Source organism: Cavia porcellus, unplaced genomic scaffold (genome assembly GCF_034190915.1).
Source record: "Cavia porcellus strain 051 isolate PalLab524CR breed Dunkin Hartley unplaced genomic scaffold, mCavPor4.1 scaffold_2, whole genome shotgun sequence".
NCBI classification, from domain to species: Eukaryota; Metazoa; Chordata; class Mammalia; order Rodentia; family Caviidae; genus Cavia; species Cavia porcellus.
This window is the reverse complement of record NW_026947485.1, coordinates 38,626,890-38,636,545: the sequence shown is the minus strand read 5'-3', so window position 1 is coordinate 38,636,545 and position 9,656 is coordinate 38,626,890. Positions and strand designations below refer to the sequence as shown.

At 38.7% G+C, this 9,656-nt stretch overlaps 1 protein-coding gene and 1 long non-coding RNA gene across 3 annotated transcripts in view; both read right to left on the bottom strand.

Moving 5' to 3' along the window:
- Positions 1-9,656, bottom strand: part of Ube2h (ubiquitin conjugating enzyme E2 H) — a 152,183-nt gene that overhangs the window by 97,723 nt on the left and 44,804 nt on the right. The window lies entirely within an intron of this gene.
- Positions 1-9,656, bottom strand: part of LOC134474144 (uncharacterized) — a 55,033-nt gene that overhangs the window by 37,586 nt on the left and 7,791 nt on the right. The window lies entirely within an intron of this gene.

The following is a 9,656-nucleotide window of genomic DNA, read 5'->3' as shown; positions in this document are numbered from 1 at the left end:
CTGAAAAACAAAAAACATGTCAAGCTGGTTACTATGCAAAAAAAAAAAAAAAAAAATACAAGTGGACTATACAATGAGTTCAAGGCCAGGCTAAATATTGCTGTCTCACAGAAAAGAAAAGAAAAGAAAAGAAAAGAAAAGAAAAGAAAAGAAAAGAAAAGAAAAGAAAAGAAGAGAAGAGAAGAGAAGAGAAGAGAAGAGAAGAGAAGAGAAGAGAAGAGAAGAGGAGACAAACACACATTTTTAGGTTTAATCTAAAACACTTTTCCTGCCAGTGAGTTTAAAGTCTTGTCTGTTCCTACAATCAAAGTAAAAGGCTAAAGGGCTAGGGCTGTAGCTCAGTGCTAGAGCACATGCTTAGTATGCCCAAAGTCCTAGGTTCAATTCCCAGAATAGCAAACAAGCAGAAGTTTAAAATACTAACAGAAAGCATAGATTTAGAAATATACAGCATATAAAAATAAAATCACAGGGTTTTTTTCTTTCCTTCCTTCCTGTCTTCCATGCTTCCTCCCTTCCTTTTTGTGTGTGTGCGTGGTACTGGGGAACGAACCCAGTGCCTTGCACGTGGTAGGCAAACACTATTCCTGAGCTACTTCTTAAGTCTTTATTTTTTTTTTTTTTGCAAGGTCTTACTATATACTGTATATTAGCCTTGAACTCCCCCTGTATGTAACACTTAACAGCTCCCTTTCCTGGGCTAGGGATATAGCTCAGTGATAAAACATTTGCCTGCAAGACCAAAAAAAAAGAAAGAGGGACAGAGACGGAAGGGAGGATAGGGGAGGCAAGAGAAGAAGGGGAGATACAAAGAGAAACAGGAGAAAGAGAGATAAAGAGAGGGGAAGAGGGGAAAAAGGGTGAGTGCAAGTGAGCTACCTTTTCCTACTGCCAGGAGAAATGGGCACCAATCCAGACAATAAACCTGGCTTGTTTCCCTTCTTTTAATTTGTTTTATGGTTGAAAGAGACGTATTTTGTTTTGTTAAAAAAAAAAAAAATTACTGACATGTGCTTTGCACGGTGGCGCACACCTGTAATCCCAGGGAGGCTGAGGCAGGAGGATCACTATGAGTTTGAGGACAGCCTGGGCTACATAGTGAGTTCAAGGTCAGCCTGGATTATATAGTGAAACTTTGTTTCAAAAAATGGTTAAGGGGCTGGGGATTTAGCTCAGCAGCATAAGCACCTGCCTTGTAAGCAGGCAGTCGTGAGTTCAATCCCCAGTACCAATAAAAAAGAAAAAGACAAAAAAAAAGGTTAAGAAGTTCAATAAACAGGGAAGCAAAAAGTTTTTTTTTTTTCATTATCAAAATGACAAACCAAGAGTTGACAAACCTCTGTAATCCTAGCGTTTTGAGAGGCTGAGGCAAAAGGCTCTCAAGTTTCAGGCTCACATGGGCTATATACAGTGAGTTCAAGGCCAGCCTGAACTGGCAGACTTTGTCTCAAAAACAAAACAAAACATGATACTGTGGCAGGTGCTAATCAAGTCAAGTTGTTTTGCCAAGATCAGTGATTGTTTTCTCAACTCACCTGATAATTGTTATCAAACATATACTGTGTTCTGCATTTTGGTATACTAAATATACTTAAAAACAATATTGTATGAGGTAGGGTGTCTATAATCTTAGCTCTTCAGGAGGCTGAGACAGGAGGACAGCAAATTTGAGGCCGGCCTAGGCAATTTTAGCAACACTTCAAAATAAAATAAGGAGCCAGAGCATGATGGCACATGCCTGTCTTTCCAGCATTCTAGGAACCTGAGACATGGTATCACAAGTTTCAATCCAGCTGGAAAAAGTGGCACATGCCTATAATCCCAGTGCTTGGGAGGCTGAGGCAGGAGGATCAGGATCAACAGAGTTCAAGGCCAGCTTGGGACTACACAATGGGTTCAGGGCTAATCTGAACTTCATAGCAAAACCCTGTCTCCAAAACAAAACAAAGGGGCTGGGGATTTAGCTCAGCAGCATAAGTGCCTGCCTTGCAAGTGTGTGGTTGTGAGTTCGATCCCTGGTACCCATAAAAAAGAAAAAGACAAAAAGAAATCAACCTGTTCTTTTCCTTTGAAGTAAAATAAAACGCTCAAGCTCTGCTGTCAAAGAAGATTTACTAATTTGCAGCTTTAGATTCAAAGATTAGCAAAAGAGTACTCTATAAAAAGACCATAAAATAATATACCCAATTCACTGATCTCTTAATGGGCACAACTGCATCAGCCTTCTGTAGATAAATGCTCCAACAGAATTGTTTCCATAAATTTTGAAATTATAGTCAACCTTTCAGAAACTGTCCATCCAATATGAAGTCAACTGGCTGAAAAGGTTAAAAAATTAAAAAAAACCCACAGAACCAGTCTTGGTTGCATGATTGGAACAAAATTAAATTTGTTTTTCACTAGGCTGAGTGGCCACCTAATAATTACTTCTAGGGTAACACGAACCAGGCACGCTTGGTATCCAGTTTTCTATTTATACTACAACTAAGATTCCATAATCTAAGAAACTTTGAAAAGGACACGTGATAAAAATATGACACATGGAAAAAATGCCTAATACTTTAAAAATACATAATGTATATTAATAACATAACTGGGTATGGAGAAAGTATATTCTACTTTTATGTATAATGCCTCTCTAAAAGGGTTTAAAAGTTAGAAACCAGGAGACTGAACAAAAGAAAACCACCACATTTCCAAATAAATACTATTCTAAATCACTAGGTATGGATCCTCCAAGTGCTCATGCCCAGTGAAGGCACCTTTGCCTTCACAGAGACACAGGGACAAATCCACACACCATGTTTATCATCCTGACTATGGCAAGCCTCTCCCTTATAAGAGCATCTCACCACTCCCTGACTTCTCTGCAGAGCCAGGTCACACCAGCAGCACCTATTCAAACCATCTACCTACTGCCCTAGATTCCCACAAAGCAGGGGAAGGAAAAAATGATCTTTCCTCTCTCGTGAGCATGGCTTTATGAGGCTTTGTACTTCGACTTTGATGATTATGATGATTAGAGTTCTGCTGGGCCCTGCAGGTACTACCATGGCACCAACCTACAAATAATCAGCCAGCTACCTTTCTCAAGGATCTGGTAAGGCAAAGAGAAGAAATTACAGGAACCACAAAACCTGCCTATGGAAATACAATTACTCTCAAACATAAAATACATAGCTGAGAACCACTAATGCAGCAATAGCCTCTCAAAAGCATGAATTAATTTGTGTTTTCTATTTAATGATGTCCAGGGTACCATGTCAGGGTGTGACCATAGAAACCTATTGTACTCACTGAATATACTGTCATCGCCTCAAAATTAAGACAGTTGGGGCTGGAAGTTTAGCTCAGCGGCATAAGCCCCTGCCTTGAAAGCAGGCAGTCATGAGTTTGATCCCTGGTACCGATAAAAAGGAAGAAGACAAAAAAAAAAAAAAAAAAAAATTAAGACAGCTTAAGCCCAGTTGGTTTTTTCTTATTAGTCAAATTAAAAGTTCAAACTGTCAGTAATAAGATATTATTTTAAGACACACACATATAAATACTACATACATCTTCCTCTTCCTATATACAACCTGTGAAAATGGCTCAACTATTCTCTAGATCCAGAAAACGCAACATAAATCACCAACATGGCTCCAATCGTTGTGCTCACTTTAATAACAATGTGAAACTGTCCAGGTCATCAGGAAGGTGAGATAGGAGATTGCCTTAAATCCAAGGCCAGCCTAGGCTACAGAGTGAATTTAATTAACAGTTGGAACTACACAATGAGATCCTGTCTCAAAAAAACATACATACATACATACATACATACATACATACATACATACATTTCAGTATGGGCCAGGTATGGTAACAATGTTTATAATCCTAGTACCTGGGAGGCTGAAGCAGATGGGTCACCACGAATTCAAGGCCAGCACAGGCTACACAGTGAGTTCAAGGCCAGTCTGAAGTACAGTGAGACCCTATCTCAAACTAACCAAAAAAAAAAAAAAGTTCAAACACAGCCTGGAGAATTTAGTGAGACCTTATTTCAAAAAAAAGAACTGCAGTTCAGTGTGAAGTGGGTTCAATCCCCAGTACAAAAAGAAAGCAACCAACCAACCAACCACGTAACTAACTAACCAACCAACCAAGCAGTGAATGTGTGCCAGTTTGGCACTGCAATGTTGTGGTAGCTGGTAGGTGTGTTCAAGCCAAATAAGGGGATCTTCACCACACATGCTCACAGGTACAGAGAGCCACTGTACTCACACAGTTCATGGTGAGGGAACCCACACAAGAGTTCCCCCACCACAATGAGATGATCCTCACTAAAAAGGAACAAATTATCCAACACCAGAAAGGAGGCTGCAGGAAGAAAAAGACACCTCAAAGAAACTGAAGAAAGAAAATCTTGTGGCATGTGAATAAATTCAGCATAAAATAAATTCAAATAAAAGCAAAAACACCAAACACAGTGGCACACATCTGTAATCCCAGCTCCACGGCCTGCTGAAGTAGCAGACTGGCAAGTTTGAGGCCAACTTGGGTAACTCAGCCACAATCTGTTTCTAAAGAAATAATTCAGTGGTAGAGCAACTCTGGATTTGATCTCTAATACTGAGGGTAAAAGTATTTTTGCATTCTATGAGTTATTTGATACAGACTAATAGACACTGTCATAATTTAAAAAAACTGCTCTGTAATAATTTCACTCATGGGCCAGGGATTTAGCTCAGAAGCTCAAAGCACCTGCCTGGTAAACTCAAGGTCCTGAGTTTGATCCCCAGTACAAAAAATAATAATTTCACTCACATTTTTTGGTAAATTAAGAACATTATCTATTTCTGTGATGCTAGGGAGAAAACCCAGGAGTGCTCTACCGCTAAGCTATCTCCTCCCTGCCTTTTTTTAATTTAACCAAACAGGGTCTAGTTAGGTTGCCCGTATTGGCTTTATATTCATGATCCTCCTGCCTTGGGGAAGAACTAGTCACAGGCATGCATCATCACATCCAGCTATAAAGGAATTTTTAATAGTGATTTTAATTTTTAAAACTCCACAACAGCATACTAAAGGATACTCTGAAGCTGGGTTTAATGGCACACATACCTGTTGCCCTGGCACTTAGGAGACCAAGGCAGAAAGATCATGAGTTCAAAGCCAGCCTGGGCTACATAGCAAAACCCTAACTTAAAAAAACAAAGCAAGCCATGTGGTAGGACATACCTGTAATCCCAGGACTCTGAGAGGCTAAAGAGGATTACAAATTCAAAATAAGCCTTGGCAACTCAGAGAGACTTAGACTCAAAACAAAAAAATATAAAAGGGTTGAGGGATATAGCTCAGTGAAAATGCCCTGGGTTTAATCCCCAGTATCACTTGAAAAAAAAAAAATTTAGGATTACCCCTCCCATTTTGGTTTATTTAGTTCAGTCTGATCTCAAACTCAGCTTCCCCAGTGCTGAGATTACAAGTGTGCACCATCACATCTGGCTGAAATATGCTAACTTTTTTTTTTTTTTTTTTTTTTTGTCTTTTCTCACTGTGCAGTTCAGGCTGGCCTTGAGCTCACTTTGTAGCCCAGGCTAGTCTTGAACTTGCAACAATCCTCCTGAGTGCTGGGACTGCAGGCGTGTGCCACCATGCCCGGCTAATATGCTAACTCTTAAAATCTGTTTTGTTATGCCACTTAGTTGCTGTTGGCTCCTTTTACCCCTGTTTAGTCCACATGAAAAGTAAAGATACTATTAAGACTTCAGTCCTATGCAAATATTTATAAATTGCTATAACCTTCACTAGAGGTACTAAGGAAATGTTACGTTCCTAAAAAAAAAAATACTCTCTTTAAAATAAAATAAAATACCAAAAAAACCATAAATACTGTACAAAAAGAAATGAGTATCACCAACAAAAAGTATGCTTAAATTTACAGTCTTGTTAGTGGATGCAAAAATAAATTCCTAAAGTGCCATTTCAAAGGGCCACAAACCAAAATATTTCACAATGAAAATTTAATCAATTTTGAATGGAGGAAGAGAAAAGAGCAGCTATAAAACCAGCTTTGACAGAATTAAGGTTAGAAGTCAATATTTTGTGAACAAGTTCTGTAATACTATGGCTCAAGAGCTGGAAGGAAGACCAGCTATGATGGTGCATGGCTGTAATCTCAGCACTTGAGAGGCTGAGGCAGGAGGATCACAATGAGTTCTAGTCCAACCTGGGCTACACAGCAAGATCCTGTCTCAAAAAAACCAACAAAAACAGACAGAGAGGTATAGGCAGAGCAAAGAGAGGGCAGGGAAAGGGTAAGAGGATGAAAACAAATTAAGATGTATTATATACACATACCCAACTCCACCCAAGGAATACAATCATTATGACATACAGGTACTAACAAAATTTTTAAAATACATTTCAAAAATATACAATTAAAACAGTTTATGTCTGTTTTACTTATATATGAAATACAATCAATCTAGCATCACTCAACACTAAACTTAAGCTTCCTGTTAAAAAGTTAAGTATGAGGGGGGGGATTTAGCTCAGCAGCATAAGCACCTACCTAGCAAGCATAAGGTTGTGAGTTTGATCCCTGGTACAAAAAAAAAAAAAAAAAAAAAAAAATTAAGTATGCTCCTGCCACATAATCTCAATCCAAAGAAAAGAAAGTATGTTCATACAAAAGTTCATAGCAGTTTTATCCAAAACTGAAAATAACTCAAATATTAACCAAGCATCATGAGATGAAAATTCAGAAACAAATTGCAACATATCCAAACAACAGCATACCACTAAGCAACAAAAAGAAATGAGAACCCAGGTAAGGTGGCACATGCTAGTAAGCCTGCAACCCTAACTACCTGGGAGACTCAGGCAGGAAGATCAAAAGTTGAGGACAGCCTAGGCACCCAAGCAAGATCCTGTCTCAAAATGAAATCTTAAAAGGGCTCAGAGCCAGGTGGGGTGGCGTTTTTGTGTGGGATCCTGGGTTCAATCCCCAATCAGTCACACACACACACACACAACACAGGAATGACTACACAGGTGAATCTCAAAAATTGTGACAAGTTAAAGAATCCACAGAGTACATACTATACAATTCAATTTATATTGTGTTCTCCAAGGTGCACAATCATTTATGGTGACAGAAGTCAAACCCATAGTGATTAAGAGGAAAGATTTACAAGGGACTCAAACTTTTAGAGAAAATAAATATGTTTCCTATCTTGATTATGGTGACAGGCTTTATGGGTGAAAAGTAATGTAACATTAAAATTTACCAAATCTTGGCGCTGGGGATTTAGCTCAGCGGCATAAGCACCTGCCTTGTAAGAAGGCAGTCATGAGTTTGATCCCCGGTACCGATAAAAAGGAAAAAAAAAAAAAAAAAAAATTTTACCAAATCTACTACTTTAAATATGTATAGTAAGCAGAGTTATGGGCACAAGCCTGAAATCTCAGCACTTTGGGAGGCTGAGGCAGGAGGATACCAAGTTCAAGTTTACCTATACAATTTAAGTGAGACCTAACCTGGAAAGAAAAAACATAAAAGGGCTTCACATGTAGCTCAGTGCAAAGGTCCTGGGTTCAATCTCCAGTATCTCCCAAAGAGGGGGAAAAAACCTACAATGGCAGGCATGGTAGTACACAGCTCTAATCCCAGCACTATGAGAGGCTAAAGTAGGCAAACCACAAATGCAAGCCCAGTCTATGCAAACAGAAAGATCCTGTCTAAACTAAAAATGGGCTGGGAATGTAGCTCCGAGTATGGGCCCTGAGTTCAATCCCCAGCACCACATGCACTCGTGTAGTCAACTTATTTGTTTTATTTTTTGAGACAGGATCTCACTATGTATTAAAGCTGGTCTGGACTCAATCTATAGCCCAGCCTGACCTCAAACTTGCAGTGACCCTCCTGATTTAGCCTCCCCGAGTACTAGGATTACAGGTGAGCACCACCACGCCCAGCTTTAAATCTCAATCTAAAAAGTCAAGATATCAAAACTTTATTCAATCAGACCTCTGTACTCATGCATGTAACATACTTGCTCACCATTATCACAAAAACATTCAAACAAAGAGAAATCAGAATTAGGGGAGGTAGAAGTACATGGGGTACTGAAGTCAAAGCCTCACATGTGCTGGGCAAGTCCTCTGGCACTGAGCTACATACATCCCCAGCCCTAGAACTCATCTTTAATCACTATACCAGGCTGCCTGCTTCTATGTAAAACAGCACCAACTGAAAAACAACAAAACAAAATGAGAGCCCACTAAGTATAGAACCTTTTTTTTTTTTTTTGTCTTTTTGAGACAGAGTCTCACTATGCAGTTCAGGCTGGCCTTAAGCTCACTTTGTAGCCCAGGCTGGTCTTGAACTCACAATGACCCTCCTTGCCTCAGCCTCCCGAGTGCTGGGATTACAGGCATGAGCCACCACGCCCAGCTTGAACCTTTATTTTTAATTAAGTATTTTAATTCAAATGTCTATCTTCTTTGATCTAGAATCCCATTACTAGAAAATAGAAATAACCAAAAGAAAAAACTACTTTATGTAAAAAGATGGGGTTTTTTTTTCTTAGGAGATGGAGGACACTGAACCTAAGGACTCACAACTTAGGCAAACGCTCTACCACTGAGCTACATTCGAGCCCAAAGATGTTAATATTCCAATCTTAATTACCAGACCACACTCATATGTCAGATAAACCAGACTCACATGTATAAGTATCATGTTGTCTCCATAGTGTGAAAAGCTGAAACCGTTACATAAGGACCAAAATAGGGACTGGGGATTTAGCTCAGCGGCATAAGCACCTGCCTTGCAAGCAGGTGGTCGTGAGTTCGATCCCCGGTACCAATAAAAACAAAACAAAAAAAGACCAAAATATACAACAGATATTGTGAAAGGGGGAAAAATTGTTCAAGAGAGACCAGGATGAGGGAAAGGAGAAAGTGAAAAAGCAAAACCACTCCCCCTCACAAAAAAAAAAAAAAAAAAATATATATATATATATATATATATATGATAGTTTATATATACTTCTAATTTCTTAGTTCATTGAAAAGTTTTGGGCTGAGGATATAGTTTAGTGGCAAAGCATTTACCTGGTAAGCACGGGGTTGTGAGTTCAATCCACGGTACCAAAAAAAAAAAGAAAAATTTGTGCTAATACTGTTTGGACAATTAAATGCCTGTATCTTGTATTCTAAATAACTAATTCATTTTATTTTTTATTTTTATGTATATATTTTTTGGTAACAGTTGAACTCCCAACTTCACACTTGCCAGGCAGGCACTTATGCCACTGAGCTAAATCCCCAGCCCTGAATAACTAATTCAAAGACAACAATATGCAATGTATTAACTACTGTTACTCATCTATTATCTTGTTTTGAAATTTTATTTTTTTGCTTTAAGTTTAAAAAAAAAACGATCAAAAATGACCAAAAAATGGCACAACTGTGGGATAGCATATTATATGAACTATTTTATTATGTCTAACACTTTGCTTAGGTTTGTTTTGTTTTGTTTTGTTTGGTACTAGGTATCAAACTCATGACCCTGTGCATGCCAAACAGGCCTTTATGCCACTGAGCTAAACCTTATGTCTAATACTTTTAAGTAGGAAAAACTGTTGAAAATGGGGCTGGGGTTTGAA